The 26,025-nt window shown below is 46.3% G+C and overlaps 1 protein-coding gene and 1 pseudogene across 8 annotated transcripts in view; both read right to left on the reverse strand.

Moving 5' to 3' along the window:
- Pdzd2 (PDZ domain containing 2) overlaps nucleotides 1-26,025 on the reverse strand; it is a 385,871-nt gene that overhangs the window by 156,148 nt on the left and 203,698 nt on the right. The gene's annotated exons all lie outside the window — the stretch shown is intronic.
- On the reverse strand, nucleotides 2,789-3,702 carry Ftl1-ps14 (ferritin light chain 1, pseudogene 14; annotated as a pseudogene).

Raw genomic sequence — 26,025 nt, forward strand, 5'->3', positions numbered from 1 at the left:
TTCATTTAGTGAGCAGAACACTAGCTTTGCCAACTTTTAGCTTCAGCTTCCCTTCCTTTACTCCAGTATCCTAACAAATATATTTTCCCCAGGTCTCTCATTACTTTTTGGACCACACACCTACCTATGATGCTTTGTTTAAAAAACAACTGAGAAGCTGAAGTCTAAAGGACACAATGTATTTCTTATGACTAAGAAAGATGCTGTCCCATCCCTCACTGGCTCCTTTTGTTCTCTTCAAACTCAAAATTTGAGACCCAGAGAACAAAAGTTTGAATTTCAGAAAGAGAGTTAGAAATGGAAGATTGAAGCCAACTGGTATACCTCAGAGGCAAGGCTCCTTCCATGGAAACAAAACAATTGCAGAAAATTATGCATTGCTAGAGCCGTGCTTCCACACGGTGAAGTTCCTTCGAGTAGATGAGTAACTTCCCACATAGGGCATCAGTTCCAAGGAGAGAAGCTGAACCACGAGAATCTAGCCTAGCATGAAAACTTTGGGGTCTAGTGCTTGCTTTTAGGACAAATGCACTCAAACTCGGTACTTCGGTCTCTATCTGCCAGGCACAAAACAGAGGCACAGATACTACCTGTCTCCTAGGACCTAAACTCTGTGTTTTGTCTCTCCTGAAATGAAGATATTGACATTCTAGCCCTCATAGTGAACGGTGCTGGGAAAAGAGATTTGGGGAGGTGACTAGGTATCAGGGATCAAACCCTCATGAATGGATGGGGTAGGGTAGGGCATCTTGAAAAATGGCTGCCTTGCCTTTTTCACCATCTGCAACGAGAAGGTACCATCTCTGAAACAGGAGTAGGCCTTTCCTAAACACTAAACTGTACCATGTAGTCTCTACTTCACTGCTTTAAGCTCCAGGCAGACCTGTGCTACCAGCTACTGCCCTGTTTCCCTTCATCTGCAGATGGAAGACACACATTAGCTTTCATTTTTTTCCTTTTTTTTTTTTTTTTTCCAGAGCTGGGGACCAAACCCAGGGCCTGTGCTTGCTAGGCAAGCGCTCTACCACTGAGCTAAATCCCCAACCCCGTAGCTTTCATTTTTAATATGCTTTTTAGCTCAATGGCTGGGCACGTCTAAACCTCCCATAGTTAACGTGCCCTAACCTTCACTCTTAGCTCACACTAAACTGCCCTGCTACCCCAGGCCCAGTAATGGAAGCAGCCAATGGCCACTCCACCCAAGATCTCACATGGCTGGTGGCTCTTTCTCCTGAAGCATGGTGAATTCTCTTCTGCATCTCCTAGCCTGCCTGTGGGAACCTCAAAGTCCCGCCTCTTCTCCCAGCCATTGGCCACTAGCATCTTTACAGATAGATCAAGAACCAATTGGGGAACAGGACCTTCAGTGTTCACATTCAGATTCCTGAACAGAGCATCAGAACCACCCCCTATACTAAACCCCCTGGGACCTTAGTTTGCAGGCCTCCTAGATTCTAAAGCTTTTGAGAAATAAAAGGCTGATTTGTTAGAGCAGCTCAGAGTAAGACTGCATCTGGCTTCCTGGAATGAGGACTGGGGTGAATTAAGTGTGGCTGAGGCTGTAAATTGGCTCAACTCAATCCCACTTAGCAAAAATCCCAACCCCCCACATATCCCATATTCCTTTGCAGCCATAACACAGGCAGGGAAACTCCTTTTTGCCAATTCAGTATGACTTGAATGTAACAGGTAGTGAGTAAAGATGGTGCCCACTGTGATCCAGGCCTTTTATAACAGTTGTAGATAAAGGCCTAGTTTAGCCATCTCTCCATCAAGTCCCCAGGACAGAGCAGAGAACAGATTGATGCTTTGCCTGCTAGAATGGTGTAATTTGGCTCCTTGTGGTGGTGTGAATAGGAATGCTCCCCCCAACCCCCCGACTAATTTGAATGGTTGGCCCTTAGAAGGAGGCACTATTAGGAGGTGTAGCCTTGTTGGAGCAGGTGTGGTTTTGTTGGAGGAAGTGGGTCACTGTGGATGTGAGCTTCAAGATCATAAATGCTCAAGCTATGCTTATTGTGTTGCACAGTTTCCTCCTCCTGCCTGCAGATCAAGATACAGAACTCTCAGCTCCTTCTCCAAAACCAGGTTTGCCTGCACGCTGCCATGCTTCTCACCATGATGATAATGGACTGAACCTCTGAAACTGTAAGCCAGCCCCAATTAAGTGTTGTCCTTTATAAGAGTTGTCTTAGAAGGGGCTGGGGAGATGGCTCAGTGGTTAAGAGAACTGGCTGCTCTTCCAGAGGTCCAGAGTTCAATTCCCAGCAACCACACGGTGGCTCACAACCATCTGTGATGGGGTCTGATGCCCTCTTCTGGCACGGAGCTGTACACACAGATAGAGCACTCCTGTGCATAAAAAGTAAACAAAAATAATTAAAGAAAAAAAAAAAAAAAGAGTTGCCTTGGTCATGATGTTACTTCCCAGGATTGAAATGTTAACTAGGATACTCCACTTCTGGTTTCTCAATATGCCAGCCTAATCTGTGGTCCTTCCCAGAAATTCTGTGAAGCACCTGGCATCCTTTAATACAAGCTTTTCTGCTTAAACTGGCTCTAGGAATTTCTGTCATTAGCAGCTGAAAGCTGGCTGGCCTTAAAGAGCACAGAGAAGTAAAAGGGAACTGAAGACTGGTACACAGCAGCTGGAGACATGGTGTCCACACAGAGTCCATCAGGGGCTCCCAGATTCTACACTTTCAGCCCAGCAGGCCACATGTGCACAAGCTTCAGGGCTGGCCACACAGAGGTTAAAGAGGTTAACTCTTTTTTTTTTTTTTTTTTTCTGTTTCAAAAAGCTTTATTTTTACTTGGTCCAAGACTTGGGAGAGGCTCCAGGGCGGTTACAAAGCTGCCTAGTGGCTTTAGAGGTTCATTCGGGTGGAGGTGCTGAGGCGGTCGGTGCAGAGCAGAGGAGGGAGCCCCTTGGAAGGCACAGAGGCCTAGTCGTGCTTCAGAGTGAGGCGCTCAAAGAGATACTCGCCCAGAGATGCCTGGGCCACGCCAGTCTGCGCTGGTTGTGGCCCTGCCACCCTACGGAGGTTGGTCAGGTGGTTGCCCATCTTCTTGATGAGCTTCACCTCCTTATCCAGGAAGTGGCTTTCCAAGAAGTCACAGAGGTGAGGGTCTGTGCGGGCAGAGCCCAGGGCGTGCAGATCCAAGAGGGCCTGGTTCAGGTTCTTCTCCAGGGCCAAGGCAGCTTCCATGGCCTCCAGGGTTTTACCCCACTCATCTTGAGATGGCTTCCGCACATCCTGGAAGAGTGCACGGCCCCCGCGTTCGTTCTGCAACTTGAGGAGACGCTCGGCGCCCTCGCGCTTCTCCTCGGCCAATTCGCGGAAGAAGTGGCCTACGCCCTCCAAAGCCACGTCATCCCGATCAAAAAAGAAGCCCAGAGAGAGGTAGGTGTAAGAGGCCCGCAGGTGCAAGTTGACCGGGCGGTTCACGGCAGCTTCCACTTCGGTGGAATAATTCTGACGAATCTGAGAGGTCATGGCTGATCCAGAGTATGGAGCTAACCGCGAAGACGGGGCTGGCTGGTCCTAGGAGCCGAAGGCGGCAAGGAGATGGTCCCGGAGGCTGCGACTGGAGAGACTTGTAAGGCGGCTGGAAGTGAATAAAGTGGGAGTCCCCCGGTCTGTTCCGTCCAAACACTGTTGAAGCAAGATACAGATCCTCGGGATCTCCAAAGCGCTGCTCCACAGAGGTTAACTCTTACTGCTGCTGGGTAAGTTCTGTATTGGGTAGGGCAAGTTTCTCAGACCCCGACTTGAAGATCCTTATCTTAGGCAGGGGCCTTACTGGTTTCCCTATAGGGTGTACAGAGAATGAAACCAGATAATATAGACAGCCCAGTATAATGTCTAGGAGCCAGAAGTTGTCCCAGAAACAGAACCTACCTGGATCTGATTGCCCAACTATTATCTCAGCACTTGGTAGGCTGAGAGAGCCAGGTTACACGGTGTGTTTCAGGCCAGCCTAGGCTATCAGAGTGAGACTGTGTCTCAAAAAAGAAAGCTCTTCATCATGGCATCTCCTTAGCTGTTGGCTGTGTCGAGATAAAGCTGGACATCTCCTTCCCAGCTACTCACTGTCAGAAACTCACTGAAGTGAAGATGACTGCAAGTTTTACACTTTTTACAGGAAGCTATTGATGCTCTGAGTGAAGAGTGGAAGGGTTATGTGGTCCCAGTCAGTGGAGGGAATAACACCCAAGCAAGGTTCTCCCATGAAGCAAGCATCTTGACCCACAGCAGAATGTGCCTGCTGTTGAGTTAGGGGTGTTCTTGTTCTGGACCAAGAACTGGAAAGAGGGAGCACACATCTGTTTGTGGATGCCAATCTGAATGCTCCCAACTTGGTCACTTTTTTTTTTTTTTTTAAAGGGAGACAATGATATTAGTGAACTGAGAGATACTGTTTTGCCTTGGTGGATGGGGTACAAAAGATCTAGCAGAATGCTAAAGCTTTTCCTTCTTTCTAAAGGAAATGATGCTTGCTAATATGTTGTCAGAAAGCCCTTGAACAAGGAAGGTAAGAAACCTAGGACCTGGCTGAGTACTGCAACACATGCTTTCAATCCTTTTTAATGCTTTTAACGCACAGGAGGCAGAGGCGGGCAGATCTCTGAGTTCAAGGCCAGCCTGGTCGACATAGCAAGTTCTAAGACAGCCAGGGCTGCACAGTAAAATCCTGTCTTTAAAAAAAGAAGAAAAGAGGGCTGGAGAGATGGCTCAGTGATTAAGAGCACTGACTGCCCTTCCAGAGGTCCTGAGTTCAATTCCCAGCAACCACATGGTGACTCACAACCATCTGTAATGGGATCCAATGCCCTCTTCTGGTGTGTCTGAAGTCAGTGGCAGTGTACTCACATATATGAAAGAAAGAAAGAAAGAAAGAAAGAAAGAAAGAAAGAAAGAAAGAAAGAAAAGAAGGAAAGAGAAAAGAAAAACAAAAAAGCAGCAGCAGCAGTCCGGATCAAAGCACCCACGGTTTGGCATCTCATTAACTCTGCTTTCCTTGTAACAAAACACTGATATGCTGCTCTTCAGAAACAATACATTAAGCAAACCACAGAGGCGCTGCAGGGTATACTAAGCTTTTGGCCACAAGAATGAAAGAAGCCAATCAAAAAGCCAGGAACAGATTGCCAAGTCGTGTCATCTGAGAATTTCTACTTCCATGTCTGGGTCCAGTCACGGTTGAGTTTTTAAGAGTGAGAAGTGGACCTAGCGGTGGTGGCACACACCTTTAATCCCAAGCCAGAGGGAGGTGGATCTCTGAGCTTGAGGCCAGCCTGGTCTACAGAGTGAGTTCCAACAACAGCCTAGGCTAAAAGGAGAAACTCTGTCTTGAAAAAGAACAGGAGGAGGAGGAGGAGGAGGGAGAGGAGGAAGAAGAAGAGGAGGAAGAAGAAGAGGAGGAAGAAGGAGAGGAAGAGGAGGAGGAGGGATAATAAGAATCTTAAAAAGAAAGACAGGCAGGCAGACAGACTAAGAAAGAACATATATAATGGCAGCTATCCCATCCAATGTTCACCAACTGACTGGGCTTATGTACTGGGGTAAACAAAATAAAAGGTTACATTACTTTTCCTTCCCTAAAATTACCCCCACAGAGAGGAAACTGCTGTGTTCGAGAGCAAGGGACAAGCTTCTCTCTGATGGCTGCGGGCGATAAATTAACAACGATGCTTCTGCTGCAATGCAGATGGAGACATTTAGGCAGGCCTAGATTACAGAAGGAGAAGAAATGTGTGAAATGTAAGAATTATTTACAGGGAAATGGTCGCATACCCTCACCGGCTGGATTTCCTGGGGACACAGAAGCCTGGTGGTTAAACGTTGGAGACCGTGGAGCTCTGGAACTAAGTTGGAATCCTGACCCGCCCTCTCCTGAGCTCACCACTTATTAAGGAAGTTTCCTAACCTTTCTGGTCACTAGTTCCCTCCGTAAAGTGAGATAAGGTCTCACAGGGTCACATAAGGAGTGGTGAGGTCTATGTGAAGGCACCTTCGACAATACACAGATGAAGGTCATTCTCAATCAGAAGATGAATGGATGTACGTGAGAGTACACTGTGGACTTGGATAAAAAGCCCGAGACAGAACATGCAAAGACATAAAACTGCCATCTTTTAAATAAGGAGGATGGACATGAGCTCACAACTCATGAAAAAACTGACTTGTGGAATTTAAAAACGCAATTCTGAGTTTGAATACATTTGTCTATAACCTATACGGGTAGGGAAAGAAATACTCGAAATTAATGACATTTAAAGCTCCGATGAGGTTTTAAAGAGAGGCTGAATTTTATTTTATGTGTGTGTGCTTACATAGTCCTGCACGTGTGTGCAAACGCCAGTGGGAGCCAGAAGCAGGCGTCGGGTCTCCTGGAGCTGGAGTTACAGTTTGTAAGCTGCCTAACCTGGGTGGGTGCTGGGACCTGAGCTTCAGTGTTTGTGACTGAGCAGCAGGACCGAGCCATCTCCCCATCCCCTCAATGTGACTTTAAATATGTGACTTCAATTAATAAACTAAGTACTAATGGATATTTCACATATTAAAACGTTATTAGTAGCACAGCAGATCTCATCCCATTAGGATGTTAACTATGCTATTTCCTGCAGCAGTATGTTGCCAAAGCTTTTTCCAGCTCGTACTCTGGTAGCGGGCTTATATATCCTAGTACATACGGCAAGGAAATATGTTCTTGTTCACCTTTTAATAGGCACAGAAATTTCAATCTGATGTCAAGAAGTCATCTTAAACCGCATGCCTCTGATCCTTAAATTAATACCCTTATAGTTCCTATTCCTGGTACTTGCCTAGGTTTAAGTGGAAATAAGGATCATAGCAAAGTAGAATAAAATGGGAGGAAATATAGAGTATCTTCACGTGTTATAAATATATATCTAATGGAAGGAATAAGGATACCACCCAGTTATAGTTACAGAATGCCTTCCTTATGCCTTCAACTCAGAGAGTCTGGAGGTACGCCTAGAGAGAAACCCTCATCTGCTACAAACAACTTAATGGCTTATTGACAGGCACCCAGAACAGCAGTAGGTTGATAGCACGGAGGTCTGAAAGAAACACTTTGGGTAGGGTGCTGAATGGAGACCTGGGCTGCTAGCGACTCTGACTCTCGAAGGGAAATCCAAAACACAGTACTGCAGGCTCCACCCTCATCTCCAGGGTGAAGGTATTCAGGGAGGACCTCTGAGAGGCAATTAGGTTTAGATGAGGGTGTGGAGGTGGACCTTTGAGAGGAGCTTGGTTCCTTGTGAGAACTGATGCTGAGAGGGCCCAGCAGGGCACAGAGACGGTAAGCATCCGTCCACAAGCAAGAAGGAAGCCCTGAGGATAGATTGCCATGCCGGCACCTTCATTTCATCCTAGACTCCCCAGATAAGTAACTGTCTGTGGTTTCACCCATACATTCTAAAGCACTTCGCTGGGGCCACTGAAGCTATGCTGGGTGGAAAGCAAGGTCGTGGTCTAACGAAGCCCAGTCACTGCTCATGCTGGGGGCAGACCTGGCCATTGCTCATGGGATGCTGAGAAAGTCACCCCGATGCATTCACACACTCCCTGCCCAAGCAGCCTCGCTCCTCTAACCCCACGTTTGCAAGGCCGGCAGCAGCATTTATTCAGGTGGGCCATTTCTTCCTACTGCTTAAGCAAAACTCCGGAGGCTTTATTCAGTGTGTTTGTCCCCAGAACTCACGTCTGCACCTTTCCGATGACGAGTGCCGCCAGCTGTGCTGTATTAAATGATCTGGACTCTGGTTTCCACATCTCAGCTACTAAGCCATAAAAGTGATGCCTACTGTTTTCTCGGGCACTGCATTGGAATGCTTACAGATTTAAGCCCATTTTAAAGGCTCCAAAAAGACAGGTTCAATTTTATTGTCTCAGCTGCAACCAAGATCAGGCTTACCCACGCACAGCAAGCACTCTATGAAAGTGTCCATACTGACCAAAATGTTTTTTTTTTTCAAGACAGGGTTTCTCTCTGTAACAGTCCTGGCTATCCTAGACTCACTTTGTAGGCCAGGCTGGCCTCAAACTCACAGAGACCAACCTGCCTCTGTCTCCTGACTGCTGGGATTAAAGGCATGTGCCCCCTACACCCAGCTTCATGTTTATTTTTTAAAACAGGGTCTTAAGTAGCCCAGGCTGGCCTCAAACTTGCTCTGTAGTAACAGATATTTAATTTCTGTTCCACATGCTTTTACCTCCAGACTTCAGGAAGGAACCGGCCAGGCTGTGTGGCAGAAGTCTTGCTGAACATGTATGAGGTCTTGGGGATCCCCAGCCAGCTCCTAGACTCTCCCCAGGAATTAAATGCTGAGGGGTACTTTACAGCAAAATGCTTGCCTAGGATCCATGAGCTCTCTGGTTGTGTCCCAGCAGAGAGTGGGGTGGGGGTGGGGAGAGAGGTGTTTGGGTGGGGGTGGGGAGAGAGAGGTGTTTGTTTAATCTATTCCTGTCTCTGTAAATGGGGCTCTTCCCATACTGGGTTTCAACAGGGTTTATTTGAATGGATGAACTCATCTCAGGGAAAGTGCTGTGTAAAATCCAACATATACAATAAGGTTGAGTCAGGCAAGTCTAAGCAGGTGCCAAACTGACTTGAGGCAGTTGGGTTTAAGAAAGAAGCGAATGTGGGTATCGCCTAGGAATATGACGGCCATAAAGCACGCAGGCTAGGCTCAGATGGCCATCAGGGAACTAGCTGAGTCCAGCTATCAAGTCCTCCCATTTTCTATAGATGCCACTCTCTCCAAAATACACTACTGCTTCCGTTCTTAAGAAGAACATGGTTACTTATTCATACTTCCCACCTTTCCTCACAGTTCCCAGCAGGCGACAGAGGGTCAGAACAATAGAAAAGGGCAGTTTTGAACGCCCCCAGCACTGAGTCCGGGGCCTTGAGCATGGTCTTATATTTCACCTAGGCATCTCATCGGTAGAACAGAACCAACCTCTGCCTCACTGGGCTGCTCAGTGCCCTGGTGAGTGAACGTAAGCAGATACCCTTGACACCCAGCTGGTCAACAGAGCTGTCTCCCTAGCAGAGGCCTGAAAACGGTACCTATGATCCAGAGCAATGGAGAAAGGAGAAAGTCGGTGTTAAAAAAACAGCTCTCAACCAGGCCTTGTCAAACAGCAGTCATGTGGGAGGAAGAGAGCAGACATTTCTCACAGTGCTGGAGCTGTAAAGTCCAAGATAGCAGTGTCTGAGGAGGACCTTCTGACCTGGTTTCTGTTGCTGTGATAAGATACCCTGAGAAAAGTAACTTAGAGGAGAACGGGTCCCTTTCAGCTCCAATTTCAGGCCACAGTCATGACTCCTGGAAGACAAGGCGGGAACTGGTAGCAACCAGTCACACCACAGTCATTAGCACAGAGAAATAGATGGATGTTAAATACTCTAGTGGCTTTCTTACATGGCCCAGGACCTCAAACAGGGTATGTACTGCCTGCTTTCCAACATCAATTAAGATAGCCAAGACAACACCCTGTGGACATCCCCATGGTCAACTGCTGTAGTCAATCCCTCATTGAGACACTCTTTCCAGACGAGTTTAAGTTATGTCTAGTTGACAAATAAAACTGACCTTAAAAATGTCATGACAGGGGTTGGGGATTTAGCTCAGTGGTAGAGTGCTTGCCTAGCAAGTGCAAGGCCCTGGGTTCGGTCCCCAGCTCCAAAAAAAAGAAAAAAGAAAAAGAAGAAAAAAAAATGTCATAATAAATAACTTCTTGGGGGGAGGGGACGAGAGAGTGAGACAGTGTATCCTGTACGTGGGCTAGCCTCAAACTGTATGTAGCTGGGGATGACCCTGGACTCCTGATCCTTGTGCCTCTACCTCCCAAATGCTAATTGCTATACCATAACAGGAAGAGGGGGAAGGTCTCTCACCAGCTGTCCTGTGAGTACCAGTCCACTCAGGGCTTTAGCACTTTCGCAAAGTTCTCTTTTTCTTTAAAGACTGGAGTTCTGTGTTTAGCCTCACTGCTCTCAGCAGAACAAAGGCAGGGCAGTGAGGTAATGTGCTCCAGAAAGGCACTGAGCATTCTAGTGATTCTAAGACTCTCGATACACTTTCTGGGACATTTCTCTCAAACATCGTTACAGAGCCATTGGGCTGAGGATAAAAGCACATGAAGAGCATCATTCTTCACTACTACTAGCTCACTCCAAACTTAATACCAGGCTATGGAAAAGCCAGGACAACATAAAAATCAGAATACACTATAATTACCATGTTATTATAAGTGAGCAGGCAGACAGGGGTCTGGAAAAGCTTGGAAGAGCAAAGTACAGTAAATATGCATTGGGTGGTGGGACCGAGGGGAATTTTCCCCTTCCAATTATTTTAAAATTATTATGACCCCTATTACTGCTGCACATGAAAACCAAAACCGAGATAGGAAAACATAAGTCAGACTGGCCTAATCTTATCCTTGCATCTTGGCCTCAAGAGAATTTGGCCAGAGACCACTGTTGAAATCACACTCTACACCATGCCTGGCTTCTGACCCACTCAAGAGTGAGCCAGACGTAGCTGCAGGCCACAGAGTCCAGCACGTTGGAGAATGAAAGGCTAGTCAAAACTTCAGCTCAAATTCCAGTCTCAGGGTGCACCTTTAAAATACACTGAGCATCTCTCAAACTGGGTCTGAGAATTAGGGTCTAAATGACAACTTCATGAGGCAAATGCCTAAGGCTGGAGTGAGGGCGGCTTGGTCCTGCTGTATAATTTTGCAGCAGATAGGCAGGCGGGTGTGTCACACATCTGCAGAGGATGGCAACCAGTTTCAGTGTGAGGGAGAGGACAGGGTAAGGACAGACACAACCCGGCTCATGTCTGGACCCTTTAAGAGAGTGCTGGATAAGCCCACTGACAGAGTTCTATCCCCAAAACCCACAGCAGAGGAAGAAAACCAAGTCCCAGAAGTTGTCCTCTGGCCTCCACGTGCACGACACGATGCATGCGCTTGTACTTATATGGTAATACTACAATCAATTTTTAAACTTTAATTACCTACTTAGAGTTCCCTTCTCCCTATCCCCACAATGCTTGGTCCACATTAAGCCCAAGCATAGTGTGGCTACAGGAAGACGTCATCTATATAATATTCCAATATTTGACCCAACTGAGTTCTACTCAACTCAAAAAAGGAGTCCTCCCTTGCCAGTAAATCCAAAGGTAGGACCTCCAAGGTCAATTTCCTTTGGCAAAACCTTCCCTTCTCTATCCCCCTCGAGCATCTCGTTTATATCTGTTTCCTCATTCAGGCAATGCAGATGCTCCAAGCAGATGCACCAGGCTATGAGCCCCCTTGACAGGCAATGTGGAGCCCCCTTTACCTTGGCCTCCAACTCGAGCGCTTGGGCAATGCTCACCTCGCTGTTCTTTGAGCACCTCATATTAGATCAGTTATCCTCCTGTAATTATCGGTGGCTCCTTTCACCCCCTGGTGCCCGTGATAAACTAGTAGCCACTCGTCAGTAAGTAGTGAATAAACCTTGGCCTCTGTTCCTTCAGATTTGTTTTGAAGGTCATGCTTCCATTACTCGCTGCGGTTCTGGTAGGTGGTAGGGTCACTGGGTCGATTCTGAGGACTAATCTGGAAGTCAGTTTTGTCAAGAATTTTAAAGGCTGGCAAGTAACCTCCCATTTTTCTCCTAATTATCTGGTCTGCTCATTAACTGCACATCAGCTTTGCCCATGTTTGGCTCCGTTGAGCATATTGGCATGACCTGGACCCAGGGTGGGGTTGGCAATGACTGGAGGCAGAGACAAAAGCCAACGTGGCATTAAATCCACACATGAGTTCCCAAGAACCGATGATACTGGTTAATGGTCATTATTCCAAACCAGATCTTACTGCTCCAGTAACCTGCCCACAAAGGTGCAGGTGCACCTCAGAAATGGGAAACATATACAGCTCTTCTCACAATTCTCAGACATGAGATGGGACAGCAAAAAATGAGAGAGGGTGAGGAGAGGGCTGGAACCAATTAGAGCCCTTGAGGTTGAGGTTCTGGTCTGCACCGCAGCAGTAGCAGCAAGAGGCACCCTAACGCAGCTGCCAGAGGCACTGATAAAACGACGATTATCCAAGTATATGGCATGTGGCCTGGGCTCTGGTCTTTTTACAGCGCATTAGGGATAGGAAAGTGGAACCACACGTCTGCCTCTGCTTGTAACTGCCATAGATGGGGCCACACGACTGAGGCCAGAGGGGAGGAGACTTGCTCCACCTGTCTGGCCCACTTCCTCTGGCTCCTGAGAAACCCCTCCTTGGATTTAAGGGCCCAGAGGGATTTCCCAACTCTTGCTGCTCATTAAGCCTGTTTGATTTTAATGCAGAAGATTAAATGTGTGGCCCACTGCCAAGATTCCAGATGTTAGGCAAGCTTCCCTTTGTGGATGGGGTCCCCCCTCAACCCCAGTAGTATTTCCAATTAACATGTAAAGCCAGCTCAGAGAGGCTGTAAGAGGTGGGACTAGGGTAAAGGGGACCCTGCTCTGCTCCTGTCTTTGCTGTTCTTATTGGTCTATGTTCTGAGCCATTCGTTTTACTTCTCTGGGGCCCTGTTTCCCTAATAGGAGCAGACCACTTGGCAAACATTCATCCTTCATGAGTAGGCTTTGAAAATCAAAGGGTTGTCACAGAGGTCTTTAGAGAGAGCACAACCCTCTAAAAGCCATCTTGGTTGATACAGTGATCGGTAACCAGCAAATGTGGTTTCTAAACTAGAATTTAGAATTCAGTCCTCAGGCTGGGATGTAGATGGGTGGTCATGTTTCTAGAGTCCTCGAATGAGGTGGCCTACATTCAGGGATGCCTCTCCTAGAGGACCTTCTCAGACAGCAAGGCAGAGACCAGCAGTGTACTTGTCTAGCACCCATGAGGCCCTGGGTTTGAATCCCAGCACAAAATTAAATTTGGTAGTCATGTGAGTTCTATTCCCATTACACATGGGTCTAGTGGCTGCCTTATTGGCCACCTCAGGAGAGAACAGAACACTCTTTTGGAAAGTTCTACTGAAAGATGATGCCATTCGAAAATTCCCCTTGGATTTTTGCCCTCAAATTCTTGAATGTAAACTGGGTGTGGTGGTACAAGTCAGTGGTGGTAGCACACACACCTAGAATCCCAGCACTTGGGAGACTGAGCCTGGAGAACCTGTGTGAGGCCAGTTGGATAATATAGGGCGATGCCATTGGAACAGACAGACAGACAGATAGACAGATGGAGCAGGAGGCAGAGGAGAGAGGGAGGGAGGGAGGGGGAGAGGGAAAGATAGGAGTGGGCAGGAATGAGAGAGGGAAGGGGAGAAAGGGGGAGGGAGGGAGGGAGGGAGTGGGAAAGAAGAGGTAATGTTCCTTGTGTGTTTCCAGGTCCACAGAGAAAAAAAAGCCCTTCACAGTACCTGCATGAATTACAATCAGGCCTCCTTCCAAATTCTCAAAAGCGGTAATTTTCCCTTCTAATATATAAGACGATGTAGGCAAGTGAGGAGGGGGACTTTTCTCCTTCAGCTCTCATAGCCTGTGGTACTCGGCTCCGCCTTGCAGACCTGAGTCCTGTTTTTTAAGAAGATGCATTTTCTCCATGGCAGTGTTAGGCCCACACACAGCAGCTCCCAGGACAACCTAACTCCTTCCCCCATGCTGGCCTAACAGGCCATTCTGCACTACCACCACCCCCACAAGCTTGAACATTTAACAGAAGGACATAATCCTCTCAGGGCCAAGTGTTAAAAGCATTCCAAAAGAAAATGACCCCAAACAGAAGCCCCTCCCCCTCCAATCTGTTCATCTGCCCAAGGATTTATTGGCTCTTGAGGTAAATTTATCAATGGCCAAAAGGAGTTAGAACTGTGGCTCCAATGTAAACACTTGTTGGTAACAATCTCTCAGCATGACACTTCAGATTTCAAGTGGCTGGGTGGCCTTCTAAACACCCCATTAAATGGCAACTTTATAGCAGTAAGAGGAAAAGGCTCTGGGATTTCTCTGGACAGATGCATAAATCAATCGTTTTAAAGACAAACAGTGGAACAGCTCGCAGAATCTGCACGACTTGGGGAAATTAGGGGAGGGGGATCACATCAGCCAAGGAAGGAGAAATGGAAACACTTGGAGGTCAGTCTAAAGTTTCTCTAGTTCGGGGCATGAAGGCCTCAATTCTCGACATTTCAGCTCAGTCTGTCATGTGTTTACCCATCAGTGAGCAAATGGACCACTCTCCTGAGTGGCGGGGAGCTGGGCACTGTGACAGATCACTCTACATTGGCTTCCTATTCCTCGTGGAGATTTCCAGGGAGCGGGTAGTCAGGACGAGCTCAATGGCTTCTCTTGGTGTTTAGTGTTGAGAAAAGTCACCTCATCAGCAGTTCTGACAGATGACTTGCTGTGTCGAAGGCTGAGAGTGATGGTCTGGTAATCATGCCTTTAGCCTGCCCACCTCTCCAAGTTAAATTTCATGTCACTTGCAGGGAATAAAACCATCACATTCACAACTAAGCCCACAAAGAGCCTACTACCTCACACATGCTGATACATTGTCCTGACCAGCCCACACCCATATTCCTATCCAGAGAAGCTTCCACGGGCTTCCTCTGCTCAGTTCAAATCCTACTGTTCTCAATGGGCAAAAACAACTGCCCCCCTGCATCCCAGGCTTGTGGACACACCTCTTTCTGACATACTCCCAACACCCAGCATGTGTCTGAAGCTAAGGATGCTGGATAACCCCTTCCAACTTCACCACCTGTCAGCTAAGCAACTCTTTAAAGCCATGCTTGGCCCTCTATGGGCCAATGGTTCTGAGGCAGAGCATGCACAGGCAACCCTCTTCACGTCAAGCTCTGGCAGCCTCGACTCTGTCCCCGAACTGGAAGTTCTTTGTAAAACTCCTCAATTACATTTTGCCAGACTCCTACTGAAAAATCACCTCCATTGTTCGCAAAGAACAATGCTCAACTGATAGCAAGGACGATGTGGGGGAGGGAAGCAGCCTCTGCCAATCTCAGGAGTGGGGTTTTCCAGTTGCCAAAGCCCTTCCTATTGGAAACATGGCCATCCTCCCAGTCTGCCATCCCAGCAAAGACAAGACACGTCTAAATGGTGTAAGTGTGCATCAGCTTGGAAGCTACAGAGAATCTCATGGTAGCCTCTGCTGACACCGAGTCTCTCTTTAGAGAGGGATTCTGGGCAGCTAATACTCCATGCATTTCTGAAGGTCGAGTCACCCTCCCTAACACAATCCCTACTCTGTCAGTGCCTCTCCCTGCACGCCATCATCTATGTATAGTTTCTTTGACTATTTAGATCATTTAGACTCTGCCAAGTCCATGCTTAGAACCCTTGCAGGGTTTTCAGAGCTCATGAGTGTGACTATTATACAGAGGTTCCCATTAAGAAAGAGCCTGGCCCACATCAACACATTAAGGATTCAAGCACAGAAGGGAGACATGGCTCTGAGTATTCGAGAGGCAGCAACCACGGGGTCTTACATCCAGGAAGCGTGCAGCAGATGTTTCCATGGTCTACTCGGTGCAGAAAATACCTTTGGGGTCTCTTGGGGAGTCGTTTGGTTCTGACCTGAGAATGGAAGTCCATGGCTGTACGACTTCAGAAGTCCACAGGGAAGCCCTGGGATGTGGCAGAGGGCCCGAATTTCTCAGCAACCTTCACAGGAGATGACCTTGGAGCACTAAACGGACCCTTGCCAACCCACAGCTTCCAGAAGGTCGGGAGAGCAATGGGAGGAATTTTTCCTGCTGGCAGATCCCCCACTGAAGGAGGAGAGAGGAAGAGAGGAGAGAGGAAGGGAGAAGGGGTGACTGGCTCTGTGCTGGAGGAAGAAGATTGTCAGGGGAGGAAGGGACCACTGCAGGCACACAAACATCTGACGATCAAATCTCTGGGTCTACCAGTCTTAAAGCTTAGGGAGTGCACATGCATTAAGCAAACATTTCATTAATTGCTTAAGATATATGTCCCCATCCGGATGCTTCCTCTTCAACTAACTGTATTCTCCTCTCCACGTCTGTTTTCTGTTTTCTGCATAGAATGTGTGAGAAAACCCATGCTACCCGTTATCGAGGAGTCTCGGATTCCACTGAGCTTTTCTTTCCACTTCTGAGGATTCCATTCAGGGAAACCCACTTCGGATTTTGTAAACTGCCACACGGCATTCTGAAATGCAGGCTTAGCATATTTTATTTATTCCTTCGCTGATAAATGTTTCATTTTCATGTTGCCCCTTCCGGAAGGAATGTGTTCAGATGTGAGCATTTAACTAGCATGCATCTAGAGAGGTGAACGTCGGGTCAAAGGCTGTGTGTAATTTTAATACATACTGACAAAATACCTGTGAGAAATTTTACTCTCACTGATGACATGTAGATACCCATTCTATCACCTTTCAGTTTCTCCACCTAGAGTGAACAACAACACTGCTCACCAGGGCTGGTGCGGAGATGTGGTAGAATAAAGATGCTATGATTGGCATTGCCCTAATTGCAGAGGGCTCTAGCCTTTCTTTTTACTTTGCTATCTGCACGTTCTCTTCTCTGCTTTGCCATTTCCCGTGCTTGCCATTAGCCCTCCACATACACAGGTTCTACATCCACGGATTCTGTAAACTACGGATCAAAAATGGTCAGGGAGCTCCCCAGCTGAAGAGCTACTGGCAGTTAATGTCTGCTGGGAGGCGGTAGCCATTTTTCTTTCCAGGAATGTGGTTGCTATAGGTTGTCTTTGCTTGGATGGATAGCCCCACACCTATGCACATGCCAGCAACACTAAGTGGACTGAGGTGGTTCCGATGAAGAGAAGACAGAAGAGAAAGGAGGAGGAAGGGAAGGGGGAGGGGGAGGAGGAGGAGGAGGAGGAAATGTGAGCTTAGCTCAATTCTAATTTGACATCGCTTGGCACTTCATCATCAGATCTGTGCACTTTTATCCTACTAAAGAAGAAAGCAACATAAATAAATGGATAATTCCATTCAAAAACACGTTCAATAAGCATTCATCACCATGGCTCAATTATTTATTAACACATTAATTCTTTGTTTCTCCAAGCAAGAGTTTAAATAAACAAGAGCAGGAAACCCTTGACAGGTTGCCCTCTTGTATTCCTAAGACCCAGAGTTTCAGATACTTTTGCTCTGGGGAGACAAACAAGCCTCTTGTGTACCTGTGATGAGCCCGAGGACAAGCCTATCAAAGCCCAACTCGAAGCTTACTGCGATTAGGTGCAGAGCATCAATGAGGGGTTACTTACAGGAGTGTGGGTGACCCCAAATCAGCAGCACCACCAAAAAGTCACAGCATAGATGCAAACTCCTTAAATTAGCTTTCCATGGTTTATATATTCTAGCAACTCCGGAGACCATGAGGCCATGTGTAATCAGGCAAAACAACATACATTTGTCTAGGAGGCGAAGTGGATGGCTGAAAGCTCAGGTGACAGTTCTGTGACCCTCACTGGCACCTTCTACGTGGGACATCAATGGTCACTGAAACTAATCGGGGGTGTCTCATCCAAGCAGTCACAGTTTTGCTGATGAAGGTGGCGGAAGTTATGTTTGGACAATAGTGTCTACAACAAGCTGGGCCTGCTGTAACGGGTCTCAGTAATTGTTGTTGAATAGTATTGTTTAATTGTCATCTCCAACACCACTCACTTCAGCAAAAACCAGGCAGCAAATGACTCAATTTCATTTTTAAAAACTCCACTGTGCTCACCAGTGTTGCTTTGCTAAATCAACCATCTATTGTATTGGGAGGTGGTCTAAAAATGGGTGGGGGACTAAGGGAGACAAGACTGCTAAGGACACTTGGCTGCCTCTGCTCCTCCTACAGGTACTCCCTGGGTTTCTGCTGGTGATGGCTGAGCATTCCAGGAACCTGGCACTTGAGGTCCCCTGGGCAAGACCTCCACGAGAGATGAGGCATTCTGTGGTGGTTTGAGTGAAAAATGGTCCCCAGAGGCCCACAGGAGTGGAACTATTAGGTGTGGCCTCGTTGAAGAAACTTCGTCACTAGTGGGTGGGATCCGAGGTTTCGGAATTTCAAACCAGGCCCACTGTCACTCGCTTTTCCTGGTGCCTCTTGGCTCCTTCTCCAGCACCAGGTCTGCCTGCATGCAGCCATGATGGTATTGGACTAAATCTCTGAACCCATCAGCCGTCCCCAGCTAAACATTTTCCTTTATAAGATTTGCTGTGGTCGTGGTCTACCTCACAGCAGTAGAAACCCTGAGACACATACTGAGTCTGTTTTGTTTCTGCCTTACCTGCTAGAATACAAACTTCAACTGCAGGGCTTTAGTAACCGTGGGCTTTACTTTCAAGGTCTGCTTCCTGCTCTGTAGAGTGGATGCGATAGCAAACTCTAATCTCAAAGAGCAGAGAGAATGAGTGTGAACATGTGTGTGCTCCTCTGCATAAGGCCACCGGAGAGAAACCACTGGAGTTTGTTTATTGATCACGGTTGCCTGCAGAGTGGGCATCTCCTAGGGTTAGCATTTGTCCATCCGCAGTGAAGGGACAGACCCAGACCGAGAACTATTAAATATGAGGCGATGGGAGGATATGACCAGCATTGTAAAAAATGCATTCTTGAGAGAATGACCCTCATGTACAAAGCAAGCTAAGTCCAATCATGAGGATGGATGCCTGATGGACCACAGAGCTACAGGGAACCTCCAGTAAGCCACCTACCTGCTGCTGTCTCTGAGACTATGGGAGCTTGCATTTATTCAGTCTGTCACCAGGACATTCACACTTCTATTTGGCCTCTTGAAGCCCTAAAGACCATGTTCTGGCCCAAGTCCACCACTCCAGGGAACAATAACCATTTAGTTACAGAGCTATGGGGGGTGGGGTGGGGTCCAACAGCCAATCAAATTACGGTTCCCGCTGATCAGCTTTGGATCTTTGCAAATGAGGATACAAGCTCAAGCCATTCTGGAAAAGTACAGAAGAGAAAGCAACATGTGTTTGAAGTTTTGAGCAACTCTTGCTTTCATCTGGGATGAACTAAATGACAGGCAGAAAGCTGAGGCAAAAGCAACAGGTAACACAGAGATTCTAACTAAAAAAGATGGGAGTTTTTTGATTGTTTGTTTTTTGTTTAGTTGTTTGTTTTTGTAGGCATTGTTTTTGTAATTCTATTATGTGGACTTGACCCATGGGCTTACTTCATAGATGACAGTCATGTCATTTGTCAAGAAGTTGGACATGTCTGCCCAAGGCTGACTTTAAGGTCCTACCTCCTCATACCAAGGGCTAGAATTCTGTATTTGACCATGTATTTGACATGGCTTCACCATTCTGTTTGTTTTGTTTTGGTGACAGCCTAGGACCTCATACATGCTGGTTAAATGCTCTAGCAATGAGCTACATCCCCCAGTAGTTGACCATTCTTAAGAACAATGGCTCTTTGGCATTTCCTGCTAAGAAGAGAGGCAGAAGAAAGTGACCAAAAGGAGCAGGCCATCTTGGAGAACTGTGAATTCTCAATACATATTCGGGCAGTCCAGCACTGACAGAAATTGAAAAATAAATGAAGCTGCCATGAGTGAACGACCACATCTGTGGTACATTCCAACCACAGGCCTGCAGACATTGCCAGAGAGCGCCATGTCTATATAGTAGGCCAACAGGGTAGTGCTCTGCTTAATAATATAGTTAAATACCAAGTTCCAATCAAATCGACCAAGTTCCAATAAAACAAAGACTCTCGACTACAGAAGACAAGATGTTTGCACTTTATTCCCTTCCCCCACCACAGCACCCTTCATAAGTTACTCTGCCAGGGTCTTGAGATGATTTATATTCTTTTCAAGGCCAAAATAGGAGAACTGTGCTTTTAAAGCTAAATTCTTAAAAGGCAGGCTGGGTGATAGGGGACACTGGGAAGAGATGAAGCCAGTTGTTTGGGAGGGAGGCAGGAGGCAGAGTACTTTCAGCAAATGAAGATTGGGCCAGGGCATCACTCCCAGGATCTCACTGCAGTTCACACAGGAGCCCTCCGTGTGGGAGGTTCTGGGACACTTGTCAAGCTCACACATCACAGTCATGGTATTTTTCTCTCTGACTCAAAACCCAAGATACAAACCAGTTCAGTTGGCTAGGGTGGGTTAATATACAGCTGTAAGATCTCATAGTATCAAAAGAGGCTTTCCAGCAATGTTTGCAAAGCAAGTTTCTCGGAAGCAATTTTCCTTTTATCTGGAGAAAGATTACTAGGCAGGATCTGACCAGAATCAGTGATTACCCCGCACAAAAGGCAGCGCTCTAAGTATTATGATAAGGAGGACTGGTATTGTGATAAAGCAACAACGTCTCTAAACTGGCACAACCCTACACTATGGATAAGAGATGTTTCGAAATGGCAGAAATGTATACATGAAATAGCGTGTGCCACAGTAGTAGCTAACACCCACTGAAAACTTCAGCTGGGCCAAATATATGTAACAAGTCATTGAGAGCCGAGTCCCCACCCCCATCCTACCCCACCCAGACCCTCAGTTTACCAGCATCCACCACGATTTGCTACTTTGTCCTTTTGCCTTTTATCCAACAAAGGGAGGCACGGAACATTTCACCCACATAGGTAAAAACACTGGAACCAGCAGCAGTCTAGCAGCAGAACCCAGTGAGAATCTGTCTTAGAAAAAGGAAAGGGAAAGGGGAAAAGGAGAATAGGTGGATGAGTGGATGGGTGGATGAATGAATGAATGAATGAATGAGATTTGAGGCTGTACCTGGTCACTCTCCATGACTAAAGCATTACTTGGTTTGCTTTCCTGAGCCCTGGAACACAGCCAGCCTCTGGAGGCAAAACTCTTACTTCCTGTTCTAGGAAATCTGTCCAATTGCAGATGACAATAAAATTGGAATTTATCATTTGGAGCAGTGGTTTTCAACCTCTCTAATTCTGCGACCCTTTAAAACAATTCTTCATGTTGTGGTGACCCCAACCATAAAATTATTGCATTGCTACTTTGTAACTGTAATTTTGCTACTGCGATGAGTGGCAATGTAAGTATCTGATATGCAGAGGATCTGTTATGCTACCTCCAAAGCACAGTTGTAACCCACAGGTTGAGAGTCACTGATTTAGCAGGTACTGAAGGCCTGCAGTCAGTTATTTACAATAATTATCAAGACCAACCTCTAAACAATTAGTACTAGTCCGAGGATGCCACAAGGTTGCTGGAAACAAAAGGCCCGAATTTGGAGATCGACTGCTACAGACACCCAAAGTACTTGTATGCAGGTACAAGTCAAAACTCTCCTGGTGAGAAATGGCAGGACTTCACTCACAGCAGACCTGGATTGCTGGGGTGAGAGGCCATGCTTGATGATATCGAAGCAGGAAGAAGCAAAATACAACACTGGACCAGTAAATTATCACTGGATCCAAAATGTTTTCCATAGGCTTACTGTTGGGATGGGTGGTCTCCAATTAATGGCAACATTTTTTAGGAGGCTGTGGAATTTGGGGGCGGGGCTTGCTGGAGGACATTTGAAGGTGTCCTGTTCTGAGGTTCTCTGAGATGCAGCATGCTATGTGCTGAGCTCCCACTGTCCCCGGGAGCCCCAGCCACCACGCCTTCTATGCCATATGGACTGGCCTTTTAAACCATGAGCCAAAGCAAGCCTCTCTTCCCTCAGAAATTGTTCTATTTGGTCAGAGCAACAGGGCAACTGCACAGGGACCTAATTCTTTGGTGATTATGTATGTGGGTAAGAAGAACATGCTACTGGCTGACATGACTTTTAATGTACTTAAATTTACTTTTTGAGACACCTCCAAGTTTTCTCTAGAGTGAAGTAAAGATCTAATTATGTGCTTTCTACCTGAAAGGAAAACAACAAAAGCAAGCAAACAAACAACCCAAACAAAAAACATAATTGACAGGAATGAAACTATTAACATTTCCAGACCCAAAAAGAAAAGAGATATACCAGGAAAAACAAAATTCAGTATGGTATGATACACATTTGTGTCAACTAAAAATGCATAAAAAAATGTGTGTTTATGTTTAAGTAGTGTATCCATCCAAGCCACCTGTAACCTAGATGGAAAGGTGGCGTGCTTGGTGGGGGTGAGGTGGAGCAGAGTTTCCAGAACAGAGGGACTTTAGTTAAAGTTAGTGTTTTTCATTTGAGCAAACAGAGCTATAAGCAAACGCAACAGAAGGGGAATGTCACAGCTGTGATGATTAACGTCATAAGCAGCATGGTTAGGCTACGGAGTCCAGGTGTTTAGTCCACCACCAGTGCTGATGCTGCTACCAAGGCACACTGTAGATAAGATACAATGTTGTTGACTTATTGATACAGATACAGCTACTCGCTATGAACTCAGGCTAGCACAGAGCCCACCACGTAGTCCAGACTGGCAGAGAATCAACACTCCTGCTTCAGCCTCCCAAACCCTGGGATTACAGAAAATGTAGTACTCGCTTGGCTGAGATTAACACGTAAATCAATGCTGCCTCCCCCTCCCTCACTCTGCCTAGAATGTGGGCAGACCTCAAAGTGGGTGAAAATCTTAAAGAAAGGATTAAGACTTCCCAATGGAGATGGCGCTGTCCTTGAAACCCCTACTAAAAAGTTTCCAGCCTGCCCTGTCTGCCCTGTCTGCAGAACTTCGCCCAAGGACTATGCTATCTATGCTCACCGACATTCTTAGCTTCTGTTCTGCTCTAAAGATGGTGGAGTTTCTACTCACTGCAACTGTGTGATATAATTTCTAAATCTGTCTTCCTCTGTCTCCCCAGTGCCCACAGGCACATAAAATGTATCCACGTGCGTTACAGAACCTGAAGTTCTTTATATCCATAACCCTCTCCCTCTGCTTCTAGAGAATTCTGACTTACACACCTTTATCACAAGCTTCGGGGCAGCCACAGTCTCTCTGTATAGTTAAACACAACCCCAAATTTTATAACACCCATGCAAGGAAGACGATGATAAGTTAGTTGAGACTGACACGTTGGAATTTAATGCATCTTGAGTTTTATCTATGAGAGAACACATTTCAGGAGAAAATAAAATTCTCCAGTGGGGTGACTTCTTTCTGGACATTTTTCCCCCTCAGTTGAAATTTCTCTGCCTGACTATGATGACTCGTTGGCAGGATGCCCCATGGGGAGGTCAGACACCCACATTCCCCTGTCGGAGAGGAAGAAGAGCTGAAGTGTGCTCTGTCCTTAAACGTTTGTTTCCTCAGAGAAAATCTCTACTAGCTGCACTGAAAGCGAAGGTCAACAGAATGAGACCAAGCTGTCTCCACAGAGGATTTCTGCATCTCTGTGGCAGGGCTCTGCCCATGCTGTGACCAGCAGCCTCTGGTCTGGGCTGACCACTTACAACAGTAACGGAAACAATACATCTCCAAGCACAGCACAGGCCCGGGGACAAGGTGACCTCAGATATCAAGTCCTCCTAGTGCAGAGTCCCTCACCAATTTCAAGACAATTTATTTGAAGTATTTTAATTTGCTACTTTTCTGTTCATTTTATTTTGCTTTGGCTCTTGCAAAGTTCAGATGAGAAACAAGAATAAAAATCACTGAAGCAGTGGTCTAAACCAGTAATACATCACAAAAATATTTCTTGACATTTCCCCTGGATCAGAATGTGACTCGAAGTGTAAGTGATCGTCTATTGGCCCATTTGAAAGACAACCATTAAAGTTTGGGGGATAAATACAGATAAATGAGGGAAATGCAAGGACATCGTTGGGTATAGGTGTTCTATTACGGCACATTATGGTATATATAAGGAAGTAATATTAATCTCTTTAGATAGCAACACACAAAACTACATGCATACATACAGAATACACGCACAGATATGTCAACATGGAAATTAACACCAACCGAGATGCCAGTGTCCCCGGTCTCTGGCTCTCACTCTATAGGATGCTCACTTCCCTCTTCAGTGCCACCTATTCCTGTGATGACCCTTCCATTCTGAGCTTCTCAAGACACACCCTCTTCACTTTGATCTAAGTTACTTAAATAAGGCTCTCAACTTGTTCCATTTTTAAATGATCTTTAAAAGTCCTGTTTACTAAGAAATCTAATACTTGTTGCTATGAGGTCAGAGGCCCTGAAATATTCCTAGATTTTTTGAAACCACCCTCCAACCTTAAAAATACTATGACCTCAGTTGACCTCCTTTAGCATCCAAAACAGCAATGACTAAGGCCACTTCAGATTAATGTGTTCCCGAAATAATTCTTTGGTGTTCAAAATGAAATAAGCGAAGCTCTTCTCATAGGAGGGGGAGTCTGTAAAGACTTAAACGGAGGACAATGCTCTTTTTTCCCAAGGTAACTTTTATTTTTTTAAGATGTATTTATGAGTACACTGTAGCTATCTTCAGACACACCAGAAGGGGGCATCAGATCTCATTACAGATGGTTGTGAGCCACCAGGTGGTTGCTGGGATTTGAACTCAGGACCTCTGGAAGAGCAGTCAGTGTTCTTAATCACTGAGCCATCTCTCTAGCCCCATGTTAACCTCTAATGAAGCAGAGCCATTATATCTAGGCATGTGGTAACTGGTTTAACTACATTTCACAAGGTTCCTGTCTCCTGCCTTTCTCCCTTAGTAGGCAGCCCTGGCAACATGGCACAAGATTGTAAGCTTTCTCAGGGTGGTTCTGGAGGACTCTAGAGGAATCCAAACTATTGGGTGCTGAAGACCCAGCCAAGGTACACCTGGTAAGACAGACACTACTCACACTGAAGACACTGAGAGCTGCTAGCTTTCTCCTTTCTTCTAAAAAATAACCTGTACAAGCCAGGCATGGTGGTATATACCTTTAAATTCAGCACTTGGGAGACTAGAGGCAGGTGGATCTTCGAGAGTTCAAGGTTAGCCTGATCTACAGAGTGAGTTTCAGGACATCTGGGTCTGCACAGAAAAACCCTGTCTTGGAAAAAAAAACAAAAACTAAACCTAAAGTGAAACAAACAAATGAGCAAAAAAGCCTGTGTGGAGCGCCATGAAGCTGTTGATGGTAGCGGAATATTTCCTGAGAGCATACCTCTGGGAAACCATGTGGCCTACCCAGCCATCACTGCTCTCTAAAGGGCTCAGACACACCCAACTCTACCCTCAGATATCCCAGAACATAGCACGAGAGCAGGAGTCTGAAATCAGTTCCATCACTGCTACAGGGTGCCACCAGTATAAATGTGAGCTGGAAAGGGCCTCGTGCAGGAAAGTTGGAGACTCTTCTAGAAGGTTCTAAAGACCGCCCTCTTATCTCAGGAGCTTCAGCAGGACTCATTCCCTGCATCTCTGGAGAGAAATGAAACAGTGAGCCGTACTCTAAGCTGTACAGGATGCTCAGAACACTCAGTAACTTCCTGTCTGAAGGGATGAGGAAAGTGGGGAGAGAGGGAAGATACTTGCGATGGCAAAAGTTCGTGTATGCATCAGGAAGCAGAAGAGCCCTAGGTGCTAAGAACTAAGGACAGTGGATGATGTAACTAATGCTACAGTTTCTACATGATGGCCCCTGACAGAACTCAGCGGAAGCAGGATTCCCAGGATTAGGGGCTTGGGGCAGGAGTTTTGATCTTGAAAGCTCAGTCCCCGATGATGGATGTCTTCTCTCTCATACACGCACCCACTGGACCCTCCCCATCCCACCAGAAGTTAAAGCTCCTTCAAGACCTTAGTTTGATGTAGCCACCCAATCTTGAACTTCACAGCCCCTAAAATTGTAAACCCCAAACAACCAACCCAACCCCAAACTTCTTTCCTTTATAAACATTCTAACCTATAGGAAAAAAATGTCCTGAAGGGCAAATGACAAGTCTGTATTCTCACCAAAAGAAATGAATGAATGTAAGGCTGGAGACACAGCTCAGCGGTAAAGCACCTACCTAGTGTGCAAGGTCTTAGTTCAGTCTCCGATACAGAAATAATGAACACATAAATAAAATAGCACA

Source organism: Rattus norvegicus, chromosome 2, assembly GCF_036323735.1.
Source record: "Rattus norvegicus strain BN/NHsdMcwi chromosome 2, GRCr8, whole genome shotgun sequence".
NCBI lineage: Eukaryota > Metazoa > Chordata > Mammalia > Rodentia > Muridae > Rattus > Rattus norvegicus.